This window comes from Equus przewalskii, chromosome 18, assembly GCF_037783145.1.
Source record: "Equus przewalskii isolate Varuska chromosome 18, EquPr2, whole genome shotgun sequence".
Taxonomy (NCBI): domain Eukaryota; kingdom Metazoa; phylum Chordata; class Mammalia; order Perissodactyla; family Equidae; genus Equus; species Equus przewalskii.
The window spans coordinates 51,338,594-51,361,875 of record NC_091848.1 but is presented as its reverse complement, the minus strand read 5'-3'; the positions used below and the strand labels follow the sequence as shown (position 1 = coordinate 51,361,875).

Below are 23,282 nucleotides of genomic sequence, written 5' to 3'. Positions count from 1 at the left end.
GAAGCAATTAAATTTGTACTCAGTCAATATTCTCATTTGGGAAAAAGGGCCCAAGGAAGGGAGGAATAAAATTAACCACAGTGAAGACTTGCTTTAGTACTAGATGCTACTGAAACCAATTCTCTAGTCCTTCAACAGGAGACCAGACGGGCAGGGGACTACGTATGCACAGCACACTGAACGTTATGAGTGTCAGAGTTCATAAGTCAAAGATGGCTCTACTGGACACAGTTTTGTTTTCCCTCCATATCATCTGTTAGGAAATACCTGGTAAAATTATCCAAGTAAATGACAACTTGATAAATAGTCATTTCCACTGGTGAACAGAGGTGACATTTCCTCACCACAAAAATATTTTCTTTGGCAGATGAGATTAACTGAATCAGAAATCCACTAACCCTGAAATCTCACAATCAAATTCCCTTCCATAGCACTTGGTGCATTGTATTAGAGTTGTTTGTTAATATATTTACTTACTTTCCTAGATGGCATAATATTTGCCTTTTTCTCCCCAATGCCTTTCACAGCGTTTGACATATAATAGGCACTCAAATAATGTTTTCTTCGATTCAACTGAATGTCCCTTTTAAGGCCATTCTGCTCACTGATTTAATACACGAATAGTAGACTGCAAGTACAAGTCCTGATCTTTCATAGTTAAGTAAGTTTTTAAAAAATAAATGAAGGTCTGATCTGGGAAATACGTGTTATTTTAGATCAAACGTTTTAGTGCCGTCTCAGAAACATGTACGAATTCTGGGCCGAGTGGACATTTATGTTTCCTGTCAGTGATTCTATTTTAGCCCCCCAAAGAGGAACAAATTATTGTATATTTGTTAAATGAAAAGGTAAAAATATAAAGCTATTTAAACTGAGAATACCCATATAAAGATGAAAAGTATCGTGAGCCTCAGTCTTAGGTTTTAACAAGGATTTCAAAACAATTTTCCAATACTTCTAAGTGCCCTCTGGAAAAAATGAGATGAGAATATAAGATAAGTATTTGCTCCAAAGTATACATGTGGAAATTGACACAGAAATGCCATTTATTTGGGCCATGATTAAAATAGTTGGTCCATTTAATCAGACAACTGGTTTGAGTTTACCTGGTTTCCACCTGCACTGGCACAGCAAGACAGACAAGCCCCCAGTAGGCAGATTGGAAAGAACGCTTTAGCTGTGTCTGATCCAGTGGTCTTCTCCTGACATCATGTCAACACTGAAGGGGATAATGATGAGTCAGGTGGCTTCAGGTAACTCATCTCCTGCCTTCCTTTTTACCCAGCAAGTAATATAACTCACCTCTCTTATGTGCAAAGAGGAGATTCACAGCCTTGAATCACGAGTAGGTCTGGGAACAGACCCAGCAATGCCTTTGGGGCAGGCCTGTCACATCCAATAGGCACATCCTTTCCAAAGGATCAACAGCCTCTCAGTGCACAGACTAGGAATTCCAATAGCCTTCTCCTATCTAAGACACATGCCCATGGGAGTAGGGATATTCTTAGGAATGATAACAACTATAAAATCATGTTTGATGTGATTCTATTTTTTGGCTTCCTGCTTTATAATGCTTGTACCAAATCAACCATTGCCTTTTGTAGGGCAAAAAGATATCTGCGAGATTGATGACTTCCTTATCTCCCTGCCCTCCCTCTGCTGAAATTAATAAGAAGAAAAGAAACTTTAGCTCATTAAAATTCTTCACGCAAGCACGATCTCTCCCTGTTCTCCACTTCACACACTTTATCGCTTGCAAACGATTGTGGACTTACAAGTTTGCAGTCTGACTTCCTCAGGAGAGTCAACAAGTCTGTCTATGGCACGGAAACTTCCCTCTCTCTTTAGACATTTTACGCAGTTCCGAGGATGCTACAAATCTCATTTGGGAGCAGCACACCATCACCCACATATTAACTTGTCACCCTGAGTAATAAAGTTCACAAACTCCATTTCATTTTTTTCTTCCCCATGTTGCCTGATAATATAAAAAGGTGTCACATCCCCTTGATTTGTAGCTTGAGTGCTTGTGAAATAGCCTCTCCACAAACAACCTGATGAAGTCAAGGAAGCTGGAGGACTTTTTTTAATGCTCAAGTTTATTTCCCAGTAAATATTCATGTGCATAAACATAAAAGTGTTCAATGAAGTGCAATCTCGGTAATTGCACAAATAAGAAAAAGTCAAAGCATGAATGTTCTGATTGGGTTAGGAATTTCTAGATCCACTGCCTGTGGTAAAAGCAGTGACCCCAAAATACATAGGCAGCTATGGCATTTCCAGACCTTTGAATTACTGACTAAGATATCAAAATATGCCACATTGGTCATATATAATTGAAAAATAGCTATCTGCTCTTCCACAGCTTTCCTTAATTTAGGCCTTTTTTGTGATATGCAAAATATATTAATACTTGATCCATTTTAACAGCCTGTTTTCTAATGAACGTATTCGTGATTCACTTTGACAGACACTTCACTGTCATTCTCTTGCCACCATTATATGGGGAGAAAAGAATAGCAATCACTCACAGATGCCGTTTGGATTTCTAGTAACTGCATTTCCAGATAAATAATGGAGACTTTTGTGGGTGTGTGTGTTGAGATCATCAGCTATTCTCATCATTATTCATCATCTTAATTCTCTGTGGATCGGGAGTATCATGCCTCTTTCAAGGATATGATAAAAGACCAATCCTTCTCCCCTGAAATAAAATAATCATAAACACAATTTTTGTCTATAATTCAAAGGAATCACAGATTTCTAAAGTTATCAACCACAAATGATTTCAGATTAAGAATCTCTGCTCCAGGGTTATGATTATGCTTGTTTTAAAACCATCTTTATGGTGGCAGTGTGAGGAATGGGCTGGGATAAGTCTAGAAAGGCTGCAGTGAAGGAGTGGATGGTATTCGCCATTTCCATCATAACCAGTGAGCAGGGAGGTGGTTTGACCAGGGTGCAGGCAATCAAAAGTGAGAAAACCAGGAAACAAAATCAACAAAACCTGGAGAATGAAAGGGGTTTTTTACATCTATGTGGGAAAAAAAAGAAAAAAAGACCTTACTCCTTAGCAATGTCTGACATCAAAAAAAAAGGACCATCAAGTGGAAAATGGGTGCTTTAAAAATGTTGAGGCTTTTACTATTGTATCTTTATTTTACATGAAAATAACCCTTTGAAAACTAGTAAAAAGACTTCCTGCATAGGATATTTTTTAGTGATTAGGTATTTTTGTAAAGTGATTTCTCTAGAGTTCCAAAGAAGGCTAGTTTCCAATTAACCCATAGGCTGTGTTCTACAGAGGAGATGGTGCCTTATGTTGCCAAGAGCACACCCTGCTGCACTTACAGCAACTGAAAAGGACACGCTGAAAGGAAAGTCTATATGTAAAGAGGTTAGCTCCATAGGCTTCCCCCAGCCACCCTCCCTGCGTGCTGGTGACCCCCCCCCCCCCACGACCACTCCCCACCACCACCACCTCTCTAAAAGATGAGAGGTTTATTCTCTGAAGAAATCAATCCTGAGGGCTCCAGACTTAAGACATCAGGCGTAACGGGGAGGCGGGGGTGGGAACACGGAGCTGACAACAGCACTGGAGAAGTAAAGTTTCACAGTGAATAGCAGTCCCCAGCCCCTTTCTGCCTCCCCACTTCTAGAATGCCACGAGCTGGGCCTAAACCCCCACCGTAGGGCAGTATGTTAGAGGATTCCTCCCCAGAAAACAATCAAATCGTCCCAAAGGAGAGACACCACAAAGGTGAGGCTCCTGAGGACAAGGTTGAGTCCCCACAGAGCACCCTGTGGTGAGCCATCAGCAGATGAGTCCCGCTGATCCAAGGCTCTCCATCAGCCTTCTATGGCCTCACTCTTAACCTGAACCGGCAACCAAGGATCACTGCCCTTGGAGGGAACCCTCTACCAGGAAAAACAGACTGAGCAAAAAGGAGCATGAAGGAAGCAGAGGCAACGCAAGGTGTAATAAAGCATTTTAAACACCCATCATCAACATTCTCTGACAAATGAGTTTATGTCCACAAGAACAGGGTGCTATTGAAAAGGAACAATGGCAGACAAGAAGCTCTTTAAAATCAAAAATAGGCTAGCTAACACTTAAATCAATAAAGGGAAAAGGGAAAGATTCTGCTTTGTGTTTCAAATTTTATGTTTTTGGTTGTGTTGGGCAACTAACAGGTTAAATACCAGTGAGATAATAGAAAATTATATACATTGGTCTCCATCCCCAGTTCCTGGCACAGAGCTCCTAAAACCGTTGTAATTTCCTAAGTGACAAGAACATTAGGAGCATCTTTCATTCTACTGAGGCAATTCTGGGTGGGGCTCTGGATGGTTCCCCGATGGGGGATGGCCACTAGAAAGACCAAGCCATGACTGCAAACTTGGAATTTTCAGCCCCGCCCCCATCCTCCAGAGAGGGGAAAGGGGCTGGAAATGGGCTAATAACTGATCATGCCCACAAGATGAAGCCTCCATAAACTCCCAATAGCACGGGGTTCCAAGAACTTTCAGGTGGGGGAACATATCCAGGTACCAGGAGGGTTGCTCACCCCAACTCCAGGGGACAGAAGCTCCTGTGCTTGGGACCCTCCCACACCTCGCCCTATGTATCTCTTCACCTGGCTGTTCATCTGTATCCTTTATCATAGCCTTCAATAAACTGGTAAATGTAAGTAACTGTTCTCCTAAACTCTTTGAGCTGCTCTAGCAAATTGATCGAACCTGAGGAGGAGGTTGTGGGAACTTCTGACTTACAGCCTATGGGTCAGAAGCACGGTGACAACCTGGACTTGCATTGGCATCTGAAGTGGGGTGGGAGCAGTCTTGGAGGACTGAGCCCTTACCCTGTTCTGGTTAGATGGGAAGAGATTCTCAGGTCATTAGATTTATATCCATAATCTTGATGTCTAGTTCTCAGGCCCATCTACCAAATGAAATCCTTAACATTCTATCATAAATTCTACATACTTGCCTCACCACCTGGACTGTAAACTTCTGGAGAGCAGAAGTCAAACTTCTTTGGTCTTCACCAAGCATTTCACAGTACGCAGTACATTTTGGGGAATAATTGGGTGCTGTAAAAAATTTTTTGAAAATATTATTATCAAGTATTTCAAATCTTTCTAAATCTTTTAGGACAGTAACAAAACAGGAGGGAGATCTTCAAATAAGTGTTAAATATATGATAAGGACCTACTAAGAGAACAAGAAAAATAATCACTACTTTTGAGTTAAATAATGGCAGCAAATTAGATGAGGAAAAAGAAAACATTTTATTTCAAGGTGAAAACAATGGAGACATTTGGAAGTACTAGACTAATTTAATCAGCAAAGTATTTATGATACTTGCTGAATATAGCATCAAGATAGATGCCCTGGGTTTTTCTAATACCATATAACTAATACTTGTCAGTGGCCTACCATGTGCTAAACACTGTGCTAGAAGCGTATGAGATGAAGAGATGGAGAGATGAACAAAAGAGAGCATCTCTCTTCAAAGAGTGCAAAGTGTAGCAGGAACAGACCAAAGTAGAATGTGGTAATCCCTTTCCTTGAGGGATATACAGATACAGTTCAGCCTGGAGGAAAAATTGGACTGGAATAGAATTTTAGAAGGCAACTTAAGCAGACTCTTAAGAACAAGTCAGGAGGACTAAAGGGAAAGAGAGATTCTGAGCTAGAGCGATAAACCATCCCTGTCTGCCTGGAAATGGAGGGTAACCCAGGATAGGACAGACTCGTAAGGCTAAAACACGGTAAGTTCCAGGCACAATGGGACAGTTCGTCATCCTATTCTAAGCAGAAGGAACAACCTGGTTGAAAGGTAAAAGAAAATACAGATATTTGGAAACCTAGAGAAGTTAGAGCTCTGGAGCACACATAAAGGAGACAAGCAGTAAATGAAAATGTAGGGAGCTAATCATTCTAAGGGGCATTATGTGCCATAAAAAAGAGTTTGGGGGCCAGCCTGGTGGCACAGTAAAGTTCGCACATTCCACTTCGGTAGCCCAGAGTTCACAGGTTCCGATCCTGGGTGCAGACCTACACACCACGTGTCAAGCCATGCTATGACAGGCATCCCATATATAAAATAGAGAAGATGGGCATGGATGTTAGCTCAGGGCCAGTCTTCCTCAGCAAAAAAAAAAAAAAGGAGAATTGGTGGCAGATGTTAGCTCAGGGCTAATCTTCCTAAAAAAAAAAAAGAGTTTGGACTATAATTTTAAATCAATGAAGAACCACTGATGGGTTTTGCTCAAAGGAGTGAAATGTTCTGATTTGCCTTTGGAAAGGTCATTCTGACTGCCCTGTGAAAGATAAATTAGAAAGCTAAGACAAGAGGAAAGTGAACTGGTTAGGAAGCTGCTATATTAATTCATGAAAAAGAAAGACAAAGAGAAATATGGCAGCTTTAACAAGGATATAGAGGGAGAGAGAAATTCAAGAGATATTTAGGCAGTCGAAACAATAGGATTTAAACACTTATATATGAAGGATCAATAATGACTCCCACGTTTCTGGTTTAATAGCTCAACAGATGGAGGTTTCATTCATCAAGAATGGAAATATAAAAGAACGAACAGGCTTTGGGGCGGAGACACTTGGGAAGAGGAAGATCATGAATTCTGTTTGATCTGTTGAATGAAGGAGCCCCACAGAGGATCCTGATCAAAGCAGCAGCAAGTGAATATTTTCAGCATAGTTCTTGTGCCCAAAACAGCTTTAAGACGGAAACAAATAGACTCTCTATGCTAGAGCGCTGGCAAAGAGCAGAGGGAGGGAAGAGTTTCAAGAAGGAAGTGATGGGTCAGTTTCAAAGGCTACAGAGAGATGAAAATAAAAAGTCTGAAATGTGTCTGAAGATCTTGGTGATTTGGAGTAATTTAGAGACCTTTCCCCAGCAGGCTTGGTGTGGAGATGGAGACTAAAACTTTACGACAGTGAAGTAAAACTGTCAGAAAGCAGGGAAAGGAATTACAGGCTAATCTTCAAGAAGCCTGGCTAAAAGAATACAACATTTGGCTCGTGCCGCAAAAAGTGACATTCTGTTGGAGATTGAGTCACCTAGACTCTGCCAACAAACTCAGCATTTTTAAGCATCTCCCAACATTCTCTGTAATACCTTTAGCTGTAAAGCTCTGTAATCAATAAAATGTGTTTAATCAGCGACCCCCCCCAAAAAGCTATCAATTTTTGCATCATATTAATATATTATAAGTCAACGCTACGGTTAGTTGAAGCTTCAACTTTGCTAAGAAAAACTAGCCCTGCTTATGGTGTATCTAAGGCAATGAAAACCGGTTTCTACTAATGAAAACAATCCACGAACAGCTCAAAATGAACTGAATGAATTTTGAAGCAAAAATGAATTTTCCAAGTCATTTAGTCAGCTTAAGTTTCTAAAACTTGTACAGACAAACAAACTCTTTGAAGTCCTGGTCAAAAAACAAACTGGAATCAGCAAAAATTGAAGCAATTGCTCTTCATTTGTAGAGATGGCCACTCCAGCTTTCAAAAGGGATTTGTTTTCTCCTGCCTGAGCAACCAGAATTATACTTTTGGTAAATTGTCTGCCCTTATTGTCAGATTGTGGAAGTATAAAGAGGCTAGGGTATGTTGCAAGAACAAACAACCCCAAAGTTTCAGTGACTTAAACAGGAAAGATTTATTTATTTCTTACCCATGTTATAGGTCTATGATGGGAAAACAGGGGGGAATCCTCAGCTCAGTCATTCAGAAACCCAGACTCATAGAATCACCACCATTTCAAATATCAGAGCAAAAGAGAGAGCTGGTGAGCCTTGCAATCAGCCAAGTAACAAATGTCACCTTTGCTCATAAACGTTTAGTGAGATGCAGTCACATGATCCAAATCCAGATATAAGAGGACCTTGGAATTATGGAATTCCATCCTACCATGAGCCAAAAGGTGAAGAGACAGATATATCGGGAGAATTTTGTTAATGACTACTCCACAAATTATACTGATTAGACCTGCATCTTCCCACAAGGTGTATATGTAAACACACACAGACACACACATATACATATGTAGGTATGTGTATATATATATAGCTCTGAGAAATGTATGATACATTTCCAAGTTTTCTAAGACTCCTGGGTGGGGACCACTTTTGAGTATTGTTTCCATGTCATCACATTAACATCTTACTTCATTTATCTACTCAGATGTCCTAACCAACCAGAAACCCTCAAGAAATCCAAGACAGAGTTAAATATCACTCTAAATGGGGTTATTTGCACACACTAAAAGAATAATCACACCCACGGAGACATCGTGTCTTCTTAACATATGTAACAGAAAAATAAAATTATTTTCTGTATGGATAACTGGATACTATGCTGTTCAGGAGATGCAGTTTCCACATTCCACTGGCAAATGAGTGTCCTTCTTTGATAAAGAGTTAATCAAGGTTTCTTTTTCACTTGGGAAGAGAGAAACAGAAGAGGAAGGTTTTCACAGACTGCTACCACCACAAGCCTTCCCCTCAGCAGTTCCCTCGAGCTGTAATTTTAATTGATTGGCCCCTTTCCAGATACCTTTAGATTATGTAGTGAAGCAGTAGAAGAAATGCAATGTTTTGACCTTGATCTTATAGTCAGAATTCCTTTACGTTTTTTTCTTCTAAGCCTGTTGCTTCCCAAAGCCAGGCAAGCTGTCTTTTGCTGCAATCAATCAGATATCTCATCAATAAATTCAGAATCCTTAGCATCCTACAAAGTATTTATAAAATGAATTTATTAATGGCACATTTGGGAATTTTGTTTGTATGCTCATATCAGTATTTGTTCGCATGTAACATTTTTTCTATGTAACTCCTTTTTATATCTCTTGTTCACTCATTCTTGCTCTTTCATCCCCATCCATGATTATCTCTGAAACAACTGAGTCCCATTGATAGTTCCATGATAACATTGGGTCTCTCCTTACTAATTTATTCAGAGCCAACCAGTAGGAAGCAACCCTCTTCTGAAAGCAAGAACTTGCCTTTGAGAACACAGCTTCCTTTCTGTGTTTATTCTTTCTAAACCAGGACACTTCTCCAAGCATCTCAAGAGAATAAGCTTCCAGGTTAGTGTGCCCTCTTCTTTTGAACTTGTAAACTGAATCCACTCTCCTCCAAGCTGCCCAGTTGATACTGGCTGCTTGTGGAGCTTGGATTCTCATGGGTTCAGGCATAGCCTAAATCCCTCAATCTAGCATCAAATAAATGATCTGGCCAGGTAGCTCTTCTTAAGGGTGGCCTTATTTTCAGATTACAGCAAAATGTCCAAAGTTAACCCCTGACCCCAACCTTAAAAAGTTAAAAAAGTTTTGTTCTCCATGTGCATGTATTTGCATGGTATGATGCTAATGGAACCCAAGCTCGGGGCACCTCCCTTGCCCAAGGCCCAGAGAGAGTCCCCAACATTGCTGTACTCGTAACATTTATTCTTTTTCTTAATGAAGGACGGAAAACCATATAAGCTTCAAGTCCCACAAAATCTGGATCTACCCCTCTATATACTATTAAAATAGATCCAACTCCGTCTTGGTAATTGTAACACAGAAAAAAAGAAAGAGTCAAATAGATAGAGAGGCTTTTCTCAATTTTGAAAGAATATTGTCTGAAATAAAATTATGGTGCCTGAAAATAAGGTGATCAAATGAACAAACCTGAGTAGTAGAATATTTTAAAGAACTAGTTGCCATGGAAACTAGTGTAACAAAAATTATTATATATACAGATAAACTATTTATATTGCTTTTAACGTGAATAGATGGGTAATTTCCTCTCCTTTTTTCTCCCTTTGATGTTGACTTTAAGGATTGAAAAAGTGTCTATAACAACAGCCCATTGAAGGTCAAGGCCCAGACAGAACCAGTACTAACCAAAGCAGCAGGAGCAGCTTTACTGAAATCACTAAAACAGAATTCCCACAGGGCACTCAATGTCTGTACGGGGGGCAATCTCTCAAACAGCGGTTTATAACCTTGGAGGGTCAAGGGCTCGCTCTGAAACTTTAATGCACACTACACATGCCCCATCCAGAAAAATGCACACTCAGACTTTTACATGATTTCAGGGGTTCTTGGACCTTAGTTTATGGAACTAACCTTTGATTTATCATCTAGATATTATTACATATTATATTATATTTTTCGGTTCCCATGGAAATGGTATCTAATGGCCAAGTCAATATTTTGGTTATTTATTGTTTATGAAAGACACACTTTCCCTCTAAATAACCTTTACATACCTTACTGCAAACAATCCTGTCATGTAGCTACGACCAGATTTTCAAAATTAATTTCTCTATTTATTTACTTATCTAAGAGCAAGAATCTTTTATTTTCAACTGTAAGAAATTAGTTCTATAACATAAACGAGCCTGCAAGAAAGAGAATTGGGCAGGGGAGGCACAGAACATAACAGGATTCACACTGCCCAGCAATGGAAGGAAAGGCAAGCCTGCCAAGACCAGCTGCCTCCTCAGACTGCTCTGGTGTGCGTGTTGGAATCCCTGAGCTGAATGAAATTTTTGAAGTTTTTATGGATACTGGAGGTGAGAAGTGACAGAATAAAAAAGCTCAGTTAACTAAACAATTGAGCCCTTTTATCAGGACTTCATTCCCAGCTCACGGGCCTTCAGTCATCTTCCTGGTCTCATCAATGAGCACTGAGGGATCCACATCCTGGAATTAGTCCTGCTCTATCAAGAAGCGTCTAAGGTTTTTCTAAGCATCTAAGTCTGTAGCTGGCGCATCATGTCTACTACCCAGGTGTCCAGTTGGTTTCTATCCTGATGGAGCCCAAGTGCTTATGCTGCTGGGTATAGGCTGAACTTATTCTCTCCTCCTGCCCTCCTGCTCTCATGGTTTTTTCTTATTAATCCTTTCCTTGATTTATTCTACAATAATTATGTTCCCTTGGCCCCTGCCGAGTTAGTGGCTTTCTTGCTTTGGATTCTATCTTCATTGCATCCCCTAACCCCTAAATGCCCACGTGATTTCAGCCTGCTTCCTTGTTTGGCTCCCAGTGGTACCAACATGTGGACAGACACAGTCCCATTCACACACACCCAGGGGCACACGCTCACTCACCCTCACCATCAGCCACACCCAGGCTCCCGCTTTCACACAATCACACATATCTAGTCCCCGCCATTTACAATCACTCAGCCCCACTCACACAATCATTCACAACAATGCCATTCACTCACCTTCCTACTCACTCCTACAGGATCCTTCTCACACTCCTTCACATTCACGACCAGTCACCCCACTGACTTCCATTCAGTCCTGCTTGATCTCACTCAGCCCCAACCATAACACTCACTGGAGTCAGCTCACTCAGTCACAGTCACTCACTCACATTCAGTCCCTCTCCTTCATAAACCCACAGCCCCTCACACTCAGGCACAGAGCCATATTCATACTCAGTGCCACTCATACCTTCATAGGCACACCCTAGTCATACCCAGTCACACAAGATTCCAAGCTCACATCTAGTCACACTCAGTCACATTCATATCTAGTCCCACACAGTCCCACTCACACCTGGTCACACTCTGTCCCACTAACTCTCAAAGAATCCCACTTTCTCCTACTCGCTCTGGGCCATTTGCTGTCGCACTCACCCAGCCTCATTAACAGGGGCACTCTCCTCTGCATGCACTCACACCGGCTCAACCGCATCACTCACACAGCCTTTCCCCATCCCACAAACAAGTTGTCTTAGTCTGTCAGGGCTCCTACCCTGAATTTGAATGCCCACACTGTCAGCATTCAAATCCTGCCCATGAACCCTGGGCCCCCAGCAGATGCTCTGTGACTTCCAACCAGACTTTCCTTGTGCCCACCATATGGCTATCTGGCTGCATATTCCTACATCGTCTTGTTGCCAGAGAAGTCTGTGTTCACACTGTGCCCGTCTGCCAAGACACCCATAAGGGAAGCAGGCCACTGTAGCCACAGAAGAGACTTGGGAGTCAAACCTGGGTCTGAATCCTGACACTATAGGTGACTAACTGCGGAATTTCTTTTAATCTCTTAGAGTCTTAGCTTCCTATAGCAGTGATGATGATGACGATGATAATGATACCTGCCTCAAAACTTTGTGATAAGGAAATGAACATGACGTGGGTGTTCAAACACAGCTATGGTTACCATTTTTATTTATAATCATTGCTGGACCTTCCTTACACCCACCACCAGGCACATTGGATTCTGTGCCCACGCTGCCCTTTGTCCTCCCTAAATCTCTGCTCCTGCTAGTGAGTGCTCCCGTCTATGGGTTCTGGTCTCCTGTCATGGAAGAGCTGAGCTCCAGGCGTGACTCTGATAACTCTGAATCTCTCTAGCTACCGAGTGAGCAGCATCACAAAGCCCCTTGAGCAGGAATGGGTGGTTGTCCACAGGAAGGGGCAGGTGCTTGGAGGTATTCCTGGAATGATAAAAAGTAGGGCAATCCTGAGGAGAAAGCTAAAGGGAGGATGAGACGGGAGAAAATCGCAGGAAAAGGGAAGAAGGGTCCTCTCACCCTCCATTATCCTGACAGTCCGGGTTTGGCCCCCGTTCACAGGATCTTCCTTCTGCTTTGGCTGTAGAGCCTCTCCCGGTGGGATTGCAGGGAATTTGATAACCCGTCGTTCCACTCTCCTCTCTCCTGTGGTTTTAAGTGATGGGGAGGAAGGGAGCTACTCAGTAAAATTAGGTCCTTTCCATACAACACAGCTGCTTTTCTTCATAGAGATTTATGTTTGACAGTAATTTATGTTGCTCTCAATTACTATCGGCTGTTATTGGGGGATGGGAAGGCAAGAACTGGAGACAAGATTGCCTGGGAGTATTCAAACATCATTTGTTCTAACAGGTGGCCTGAAGAACTGCTGTCTGGAAGCTGGGCCACAGCTGCTGTCAGCTGGCTTGGCTGATGCAGAAACCACCTGAACCCAGACCAGGCGTAACCCAGGTGCACCCACTGAACAGCTGTCTCTACTTTAATTATGGGAAGGAAGTGGGCACAGACTTGAAAAATAATATTACACGAACCAGAGCGCAAAGGGATGGTTTGATTCCACTCCATTTTATTATTTGTTATGAACGGTTTATAGGAACACACTGAGTGAATTATGAGGTCTCTTTAGAGGGTTTTCACCAGTGTTGCTGACCCGTGCTTCTCAGACTTCAACGTACAGACAAATCACCTGGGCACTTTGCTAAATTTCCAATTCGGATTCAGTAGGTCTGGGGTGGGCCTGAGATGCTGCATTTCAAACAAGGTCCAGGTGATGCCAAGTCTGCTGGTCCACGGACGACACTCTGAGTAGCAAGGCTATCAACTATGTAGCACTTCGGAACCCAAGACTGGTAAAAACGTTGTTCAGCTGTCAATTGTTAGAAATGGTCTCTCAGTAGGGAAGGAAAGCAAACTACATACTGATTAGATTTTAAAGGAAATTGAATAACCAAAAAAAGTCATTAATATTAATGACTTAAAAATTGCTCTTTTGACCTCTTAGACTTCTTATCATATACTGTGGGCGAAAAAGTACCCATTACAATTACATCAGAAATGGCTTAGTGTATGAATATTTCAATTTCTGAGAAAGTTAACCACAGCTTTTTTTTTTTATTACTTTCACCATACAATCAAGCAACCAAGGAATTCTTTAAATTATTGAATTCCGCAATTTAACTATATGACTATATGCCAAGTTTTAGAAAGGCTTTTTCCTCCACTTTGGCAAAATGTTTAATTCCAAGGCATTATAAGTCAGTAGAAATTAATGCTAATATCAGTGGAAATGTATTGCACAGAGAAAATTGGGTGTGAGAAAGAGTGTAAATATGATTCATTGCATGTGCTGTAGTTGAGAGAGAAAGAATATCTGGCAATATTAAACCAATATGCTTTCGATCTTCTCCTTGTCCCGCAATAGCAATTCCATCACCACCGCTCTGAAAAAGAGAAAGATGAAAGGAGGAAGCTCCCATGAGTCGGGAGGAGGAGCATGAGAGCCTGGCACTGCGGTACAGGGGCGTTCATGAGAGGAAGAAAGGAGCAGAGCAGATGTTCGTCCTGCCAGCCCTTTCAACGGTGCAGGAGGCATGGTACAGAGATTGAGGGTCAAGCCAGAAGTCAGCGTGCTTTGACCCCATTTCTGTCTGCGATAGTGAGGTGATAATTTAACCAGCCGTCTTCAGATCAGCATGGGGGTGGCCATTCCAGGGGGACGGGGGAGCATTGTTGTTGTCAGAGATAGAAGGCCTGTACCTAATGTCTGGAGGCTTCCTCAGCTCCTGAGAGGCATGGATGGTAGGATGGTAGGCAGTTTCCATGTGCACAACAGACAGACACAGAAGGGCACTGATAATGCTGGCTGGCAAGAGAGGTCAAATGGCCCAGAGACTGGAAGTGGCAGGAAAGATAGAGTTGGGAATCAGATCAGTTGCAAGCAGATTTCAAGGAGTCCTATAGGGCTGTCAGAGGCGAGGGGAGTGGGTCTTCAGGGAATTCCTCGAGGGTCATGACGGAGCCAGAGCAAAGAGACTTCAACTTGACCTCAGCTGACCTTAGTGGCTGGTAAGGGAAACTGCCGCTAGCAAGGAGGAAGTACCGGGACCTGGTCGTGGCTCCTGAGGCCTGCACCATTCTTCCCTGGCACCATCAGGCCAAGTCACATCCACCCCATACACCCCAATATTGTTCTGGAAAGAAAACATGAGGGAGAGGTAAAAGTCTGAAAGGTTAGGACTTGATCTAAAAGGCTTTGAGTTACCTTAAGAGCCTGTATAAATTACCGCATTAGAATGACTAAATTTAGGTATTTCCACCTCCCTCACTAATGAGAGAGAAGGGAAGTTTAAAGAAGATCAGATCCACACAAAATAGAGCTCTGGCTCCTTTGCACAGCTCAGTGTAGTGAGTTTAACCCGCCACCTGCTACACCCATAACAAATCATCACACCACAGTCAGTGGCTACCTCTTTCTGAGGTGGAAACACGGAGTTTTGCAGCTCAGATCGGACATCGCACCTCCCCCAGCTCTGCTCATCTGTGGGCTGAGCTCCAACCTGGGCCTCTGTGGATAATTGCAAGGATCCCCTACTGTCTGGTACTCGGGGGGACTCCCAGCCTGTGCTCATCCATGCTGAGGCCACGCCAGGATTTGCCCTGGCTTGGAAAATCTGTGTGACTTAATTTCCTGAGTGCGATCAGGGACGAGAGTCAAAGGAGCAGGAGCTTCAGAAAGAGACTCTGTGTTGGATTCCACTTCCGCATTTGTCACCCATCTGGCTATGGGCAAACCACTCTTCCTTCTGAGCTTCTGTAAAGTGGCATTAATAATAGCTACTTTGAGGGCTATTGTAAGGATTAGCAATATTGTACATGACTTGATGGACACATAGATGAAGCTCAGTAAGTCAGGGCCATGTATTATTCCAGTTCCTTCCACTGTGCCAAGAGCCCTGTGATAGCCTGTTCAGCTGGGACCGTGGGCCTCCGCTCCTCCTCCCGCAGAGAGAGCTTATTCCATGTTCTACCAACTCCCCACACATTTTCCTTCCTCCAGAGTAGACCCCATGGATGCCCCGCTTTGCTACCCCAATTCTCCTTCAGAACCAAAGGATGCATTTCCCCTGCTGATGGCAGACACTGTCAGCCCTCTCTGGGATTTCCCTCAGCCAAAGTCACACTCTCTTCCTGGAGGGACAGCCCATATCCAAAGACCGGTAGATGCAGGGGAATAAAGGCCAGTCCCATCGGCCCAAGCTAGGGAAATTCTTAACGGCCATGCCAGACTCAGAGCTGGGCTGGCCAGGGGAGGCTCTGCGGCAACAGCACCACAGCCCAACTTTTCCCTCAGCCCCGTTCCGCTTCCACCTTTTACCCTATAGATACAGATGCTTAGAGCCTTCCCTCACAGACATCTGTACACTGATCTCTGGCTCAAAGCTGGCCTCCTGGGGAACCCATCTGGTGACAAAAGGTTATCACATTCCTTGCTTAAAACTACTCACCTAGCTATTATTGTTGACACTATGCAGTAATCTTAACACAAAATTTGGTAAAATAAACATTCATAACCCTCTTGGCCACTATTTTGGACCAGTGCTATGTTTCACAGCCAATGTAATCCTTTAGTCCTGGCCCTGCCTTCCTAAGGGTCTTCCTCAGCCTGCCCACCAGCCACACACATCCCAGAGAGACCACTACTCACACAGCGGCTTTAGGAAAATTGCCACACTGGAGTGCTGGCTAACACAGACACAGCCTTTAGCCTTCCTTTGATCCAGAACAGAAATCTGCAACTACCACAAAAAGATTTTTATATCATAGTCTCTACTCCATGTGAATAAACTGTAGGAAATTGTCAATTCCTCTATACAGCCTAAACACCTGCTCATTTTATTGTCCTGCTATATACAAATGGACCATTTTAGGAAATGAGTAGAACAAATATGCTCTAGAAACCGCAAGACAAGTAGTGCCCAATTGGCAGATAGGTTGTGTTCCCTGAATTGATCTGCAAATTAGCTACTTGGAACTCAGAAGGCATTATCCCAGAAGCAGTGTTATAAATGATGACCAGTTTCACAGTGTCATCCATAAAGTCCTACTAAACTCATAACACAATTCAAATGACACTGCCATTAATAATGGACTGTTCTTTATGGGGAAAATATCCTTCACAGGGAATAAGAAGGAAACATGTGGCACCAGGATCACATCTCTCTGTCTCACTCATAGCTGACTCTCCTCTCTGCCACATGTTTGCTGTAATCACCCATTTTCAAGATGGCCGCAAAGTGAAGTAATGAACCTGGCCCTTCTCCTCTCTCACCTCTAGAACTGGGACACAAATATAATGTCGGCTTGGTGACCTCTAGCTTCTAATGGATGATGAGCAAAATACAGAGGCTCCAAGAATGTTTCTTGATCCCTGGGCCACATGGAAAACCTTCTCTGGCACTGCATTGTACATCTGTAGTTTGAGAGTACAGGTATATTTGCAAAAGAGTAAATCCCAGAGGAATATCATTACTTCCTGTATACAAGCCTAACAAAGAACGGTTGAGGCCCAGAAGCCCAACCTCTCGTTTTAATGTATCCCCCAACAATTCTACTTTGTCACACAGAAAATAATATTTTCTAAATATTTATCCTTCCAAAATGATATTTTTACAAGACCTCCTAAAGCAAAATAGGTATATCTATAGGCTAACACAACATTTTTTCAAAATGTAATCCTTTGATCAGCAGCATCAAAATCACATGCACACTTGTTAGAAATGCTAATTTTGGATACCCCCTCACCTAGTAAATCAGAAACTCTGGGACTGGAGCCTAGCCATCTGTGTTTTAACAAGCCCTCCAGGTTATTCTATGTACGCTAAAGCTTGAGAGCCACTGACCTAATGGTTTTGGAAAGATGATGTAAGAAAATCAAGATTAATTTCTTTTTAAAAAGAAATGACTAGAAACACCATCAATCTAATTATTCTACATGTAACACAAAATACTACTCTTATGAGATACCTAACAATTCAGCTCAAAAACGTGTTTATTCCATGTCTCGTACATACAGGCTCCTGTCTTGCCTACTAAGGAAGATGAAAATGTGAGTGGATTAAACAGTGAGTGGAATGCAAACCAAAGAATTTGCAACTTTGTGAGGTTGAAGAGAAGAAAGGTAACAAGAGTTAAGTAATACAGAGAAATTATTTGTAGTTTTATAGAAAATGTATAAAGAAAATGCTATGGGGGAAAAAAAGACAGTAATTTTAGAGGAAAAAAATCTGAAAAATGTGAGGCAACCTCAGAGTCAGGCCTTGAAAGACAGGTATACATTCTGACAAGAGAAGCCTTATTGGGGGTACAGGACGGAGGGCTCCATGGAGTTGGTAAAGGGTATACTTTCCCAGGAAAGGTGACAACATGAGCAAAAGCTAAGGTTCATAAAAACACAGTACGAAGGCTCCTCTGAGTTGTGTCATCAATGGGTTATAGCCGATAGTAAACAAATTCTCTTCAACTCTTGGTACAGCTGGGTGAAGACTGGAGTGGCCAGAGATCCCAGGCTAATTACCCCATCCTGAGCAGTTGTGTGCAGCTACCCCTGTGTGACTTACTAACGTTATTCCTATATGTCCCACGACACCACAGAGCTTGTTCAAGAAATCCAGACAAATGCATAGAGTTTAGATTCTGAGTAGATAAGGTGAAAAGAAGAGGGTCTCGGGTGCCATACACAGTAGACTGGACCTTATTTAGAAGGCAATAGTGTGTTTGGAGGGGAAAAATGGCAGAATTTGCCCTGGCTTATAAAATTATTACCACACAATATGTAGGTTGATTTAGACTGGAAATAGATGGAGTCGGCAAGTCAGTCAGGATGTTATCAAATTAGGACAGATAGGAAGTATTAAGAGCCCAAACTGCTGTGGAACAGAAAAGGAAGGAGAGCATTGCAGGTAATCAGCTCAATTCACTAATATCCGATTGTCTCTGATATGCAGGATACATATTGTCATTTTAAAGAAAACAAAAATTGCAAAGACTTCCCTTTATTTTAAATAAATTAAAATCTGTTATGCAGAAGGTCCAAGACCACTATAAGATCATAATAAGTGGCAAAACAATTGCAATAAAGGAAGCATAAGGGGTTATGGAGGTTTAAATGATTGCAAGGTCACTTTTATAGGGAGGAATCAGGAGTTACTTCATGGATAAAGTATTGGTTTAGCCATGAACCTTCAAGGATGAAAAGTGTTAGCAAAGAGGTATAAATAAGAGCATTCTAGGCATAGGAAACAAAATAGATTTAAAATAAAAAAGACATGCTCATACTGAGTTAACAGTACAACATATTTGGAAAAGGTGGGAAATGAGCTTGAAGCCACCAGGTAAAAGCAAATCAAAACCACAATGAGCTACCACTTCCCTCACAAAGATGGTTATAATTTTAAAAAATGACTAGCGTTGGCGAGGATGTGGAGGAAAATCAGAACCCTTATGCACTGCTGGGACTATAAAATACTGCAGGCTCTTCGCAGAACAGCTCATTACTTCCTTAAAAAGTTAAACACAGACTTACCATGTGACTCAGTAATTCCACCAGGTGCGTAACTGAGAGACTTAAAACACACATTCACACCAAAACCTATACATGAATGTTCATAGCAGCAAAAAGCCAAATAGTGGAAACCACACAAATATCCATCAACTGACGCATGGATAAATAAAATGGGGTATATTCATCCATGCAATGGAATATTATTAAGGTACAAGAAGGAATGAACTATGATACATGATATAACAGAGCTGAACCTTGAAAACATTATACTAAGTGAAAGAAGCCAGACCCAAAGGGCCATGGATTTTGTGATTCCATTACATGAACCATCCAGAGGAGGCAAATCCACAGAGACAGAAAGTAGATTCGTGGTTGCAGGGACTGGGGGACAAGGAAACAGGGAGTTACTACGGTACAAGATTCCTTTCTGGAGTGATGAAAACGCTCTAGAATTAATTAACAGTGATGGTAGCACAACCTTGTGAATATATTAAAAACCAGTAATTGTACACTTGAAAAGCGTGAATTTTACAACAGTATGTGAACCATATACTAATTGAAGGAAGGAAGGAAAGAAAGGAGACAACCACCATCGGATGAGGCCTATGGTCCAGATAAAAACTCAGCCATAATTAGATCAATTTAACTGTTGTCAACCTAAAAAATAAACTATCATCTTTTCAGTTTGTTCTGAGGCTTTGAGGACCTTAATTAACTTGCTCAAGGTCACAAAGCTAAGCTGCTCAGTTGTGAAGTCAGGATGCATTCTGATTACAAAGCCATCTACTTAACTATGGAATCTGCGGCCTTCTCTGGTCTGAGGGTAAGATAATTCCTCACATTAAACAAGACAGTTATTGTCAGAGAAATGGAAGGAGATAGAGAAGAATCTTCAAAATAGAGGAGGTGTGTGTCTTTATATGGAACGTAAGGAGAAAATATTCTTGGGTTATAGGGTTTCTCTAAAAAGAGTAATCAATAAAATAAGTTTAATCTGAGTAAAATAGCCACAGTTAATGAATATATCTTTCATGACCATGTAATGCTAAAAGTGAACAGGCAGAACAAAATACTGAGTATAACACTCAGAAACTGAAATAAACTTCTATGCATGGGAAAAAGGAACTTTCTAACCCTGCTGTAAAGCCCACCCAGTCGACAAAACTTCTGCATCCTACGATTCAGTGACCAGCTAAGCTCAGTCCAGACACTGTTTTGAAGCTAATGACTGGGTTCAAATCTCATATGACTAGTGACCTATTCTAATTGTACCCCTATACCTGACAGCTATATCAAAAACATGTCCTTTATTATGAAGGAATAAAAGGATGAAATCACACAAAGGGATAAAAACAAAATCCTTGAACACGCACAAACCAAAAAGAAAGCTATCCAAAGGGACTCTATTGGGATAATAATAGATCATTTTTATCATTGTATGTGATGAATAGCACATAAGACAATGTATTGTCTCTATATAATAGCATTACTTTGACATTTGAGAAAAAATTTAACCATATGTCTTATATAATGACAATGACCAATTGTCTCTATTTAGGAAAATTAGTAAGACTTGTGGGACCCAGAAAGAAGAAATTTTGGAGTAAACATTAAAAAAAAAGTACCAGATAATATAGTAAAGAACAAAACTTATACTGAAAGTCAATGGAGGCCTAAGGATGGATAGGCCCCTCTTTGGAGAAAATGAGGTAATGTTAACAAATAACAAAGACTACAGACCTATTCAATTCTGATTTTTCTTCCATTTTCACCAGTGAAAAGAATGATAGTATCGAAACCCCTGTAAATGCTATCAGAAGGAAAAATAGTCTGGAATGATTAAGGAAAGAGAGATATGTACATAATGAAATAAGAATATATCTAAATGACGTAAGTATCCATATTAATATTATATCCCAAAGTATGAGACACAGAATTCACATAGTTCTTAAGAGATCTCAACCAATGGAATTCAAGCAAATTTCTTAAATAGGTATAATCATCCCGGAAACTATGAAGTTTGACTTTAACTTGGAGAAAACCTCGAAAGTGGCTTATTAGACTGTTGAAAAAAATAAGAAAAAAAAATAATCACTGGAAATAACATGAAATACAGTCTTCCCAAACATATGATTTTAGTTTTTACTGGACTATGAATTAATATAAGAATAAAATCTTCTTTTAGGATTCTCAAAACATTTTGATGGCCGTAACACCAATTACTGAGGAAAAACATTTTATTTGACAAGCAGCAGCAGGCAGGAAATTATTCCTATGTCACAGGGCAGTTCCTAGAATTAAAATATACAGTATATACCAGACAAGATGGGATAGACTCATTTCTCCTTGCTTTTCCCCATTAGGTATAAATATAAACCCTGAAAACAACACAAGAGGCAATCAAAAGAGAACCCTGAGATGTGGAAAGAGGAAGACAGACTGATTATGGAATCCAGAACTGGAGAAATACAGCAGTAGGATTTCTCATGACCTGCAACTCAACAGAAGAAGGCAACTGAGGTCTGGCATTTCCCAACATCCAACATATCAAGAGAAGGTGACTCACACAGGTTCATTTTTTTCCCCAGATCAAATAGGAGTCCCAACAACAATACCAGGTGAGCCCAGCAATACTAGCAGAGAAGACTGGTCAGAAACCCCATTGACAATAAAAGGCCAGAGAAAACACTCTCCTTCTCTGCTGGAGAAGTCAAGGAGAACTTCTCCTTGATGGAGTCACCAGACAGCACCAGCAAGGTGGAATCCCAACACATTAAGTGACCCAGCTCAAGAAGCCTCTTGGTCCCCACAGACTAGAGAATCCCTTCCTCTAGGTGCCACCAACAGGGGCAGCAACATGTGCCTGACCTGGGAAGTACTTGTCATCCCCATGAACCATAGATTCCCTTTGACCAGCCAGAGGCACCAAGAAGTCTGGACTGGGGAGGCTCCTTGCTTCAGGCAGCACCAGACACCGAATAGATGAAAACAGCACCACAAAAGCTCTTAAAATTAAACATCCACCAGAACCATGACCTAAAACGTAAGCCAGGACCGGAAGGCTAAATCTAAACAGGAGACTGTCTGCTAAAATAAAGATTTAAATAGGACCCAGAGTCTCCTAACATAATAACCAAAATGTCCAGAATACAGTAAAAAAAAAAAAAATCAGTTCTCATACCAAGAACCTGGAAAATCACAACATGAATGAGAAAAAGAAATCAACTGACATAAACTACAAGGTGAACTAGATTTTAAAAATTATCTGGCAATGATTTTAAAGCAGCCATCATAAAAAAGCAGAAGTGACTATATTAATATCTGATAAAATATACTTCAAAGCAAGGAAAATTACCAGGGAGTTATAGGGACAAAGAGGGATATTACATAACGATAAAAGGATCAGTTCACCAGGAGGAAATAATGTTCCTAAATGAGTACACATCAAACAAAAGAACTTCAAAAACATGAAGCAAAAACTGATAGAGATAAAAGAAGAAATAGCCAAATGATATTTGGGGATTTCAACATCCCCCACACAGCCACTGAAAGAACTATTAGACAGAAAATCAACAGTCATATAAAATATCTGAACAATACAATAAACCAAAAAGATCTAATTTATAATATATAAATCCTTCCACTCAACAACACAGAATACAGATCTTATAAGGTACCCATGGAACATTCATCAAGATAAACCATATCCTGGGTTACAAAACAAAACCCAACAAATTTAACAGAATTGAAATCATACAGCATACATTCTCTGACCACAATGGAATCAAACCAGAAATTGATAACAGAAAGTCAACATAAAATCTCTAAGTGCATGGAAATTAAATGGCAGACTTCTAAATAATCCATAGGCCAAAGAGGAAGTCTCAAGGAAAATTTAAAAATACAAAGAACTGAATGAAAATGAGAAAACAATATATCAAAATATGTAGGAAACAGCTAAAATGTTGCTGAGAAGGAAATTTATAGTACTAAATTCTTACATTAGAAAAAAAGATCTTAATAACCTCATTTGTTACTTCAAGAAACTAGAAAAAAAAAAAGACCAAAATAAGCCCAAAACAAGAAAAATAAAGATAAAAAGGATAAGAACAGAAATCAATGAAATTGGAAACAGGAAAACAATAGACAAACTCAATGAAACAAAAAACTGCTTGCTC

At 40.9% G+C, this 23,282-nt stretch overlaps 1 long non-coding RNA gene across 1 annotated transcript in view; it reads left to right on the top strand.

Moving 5' to 3' along the window:
• LOC139077050 (uncharacterized) overlaps positions 1-22,998 on the top strand; it is a 44,123-nt gene extending 21,125 nt beyond the window's left edge. The window contains exons 2-5 of the long non-coding RNA XR_011529234.1: positions 12,897-12,995; positions 13,966-14,204; positions 17,617-17,721; positions 21,468-22,998. This is a non-coding gene — a long non-coding RNA (uncharacterized lncRNA). The remainder of the gene's footprint in view (positions 1-12,896; positions 12,996-13,965; positions 14,205-17,616; positions 17,722-21,467) is intronic.
• Positions 22,999-23,282: the final 284 nt, after the last annotated feature.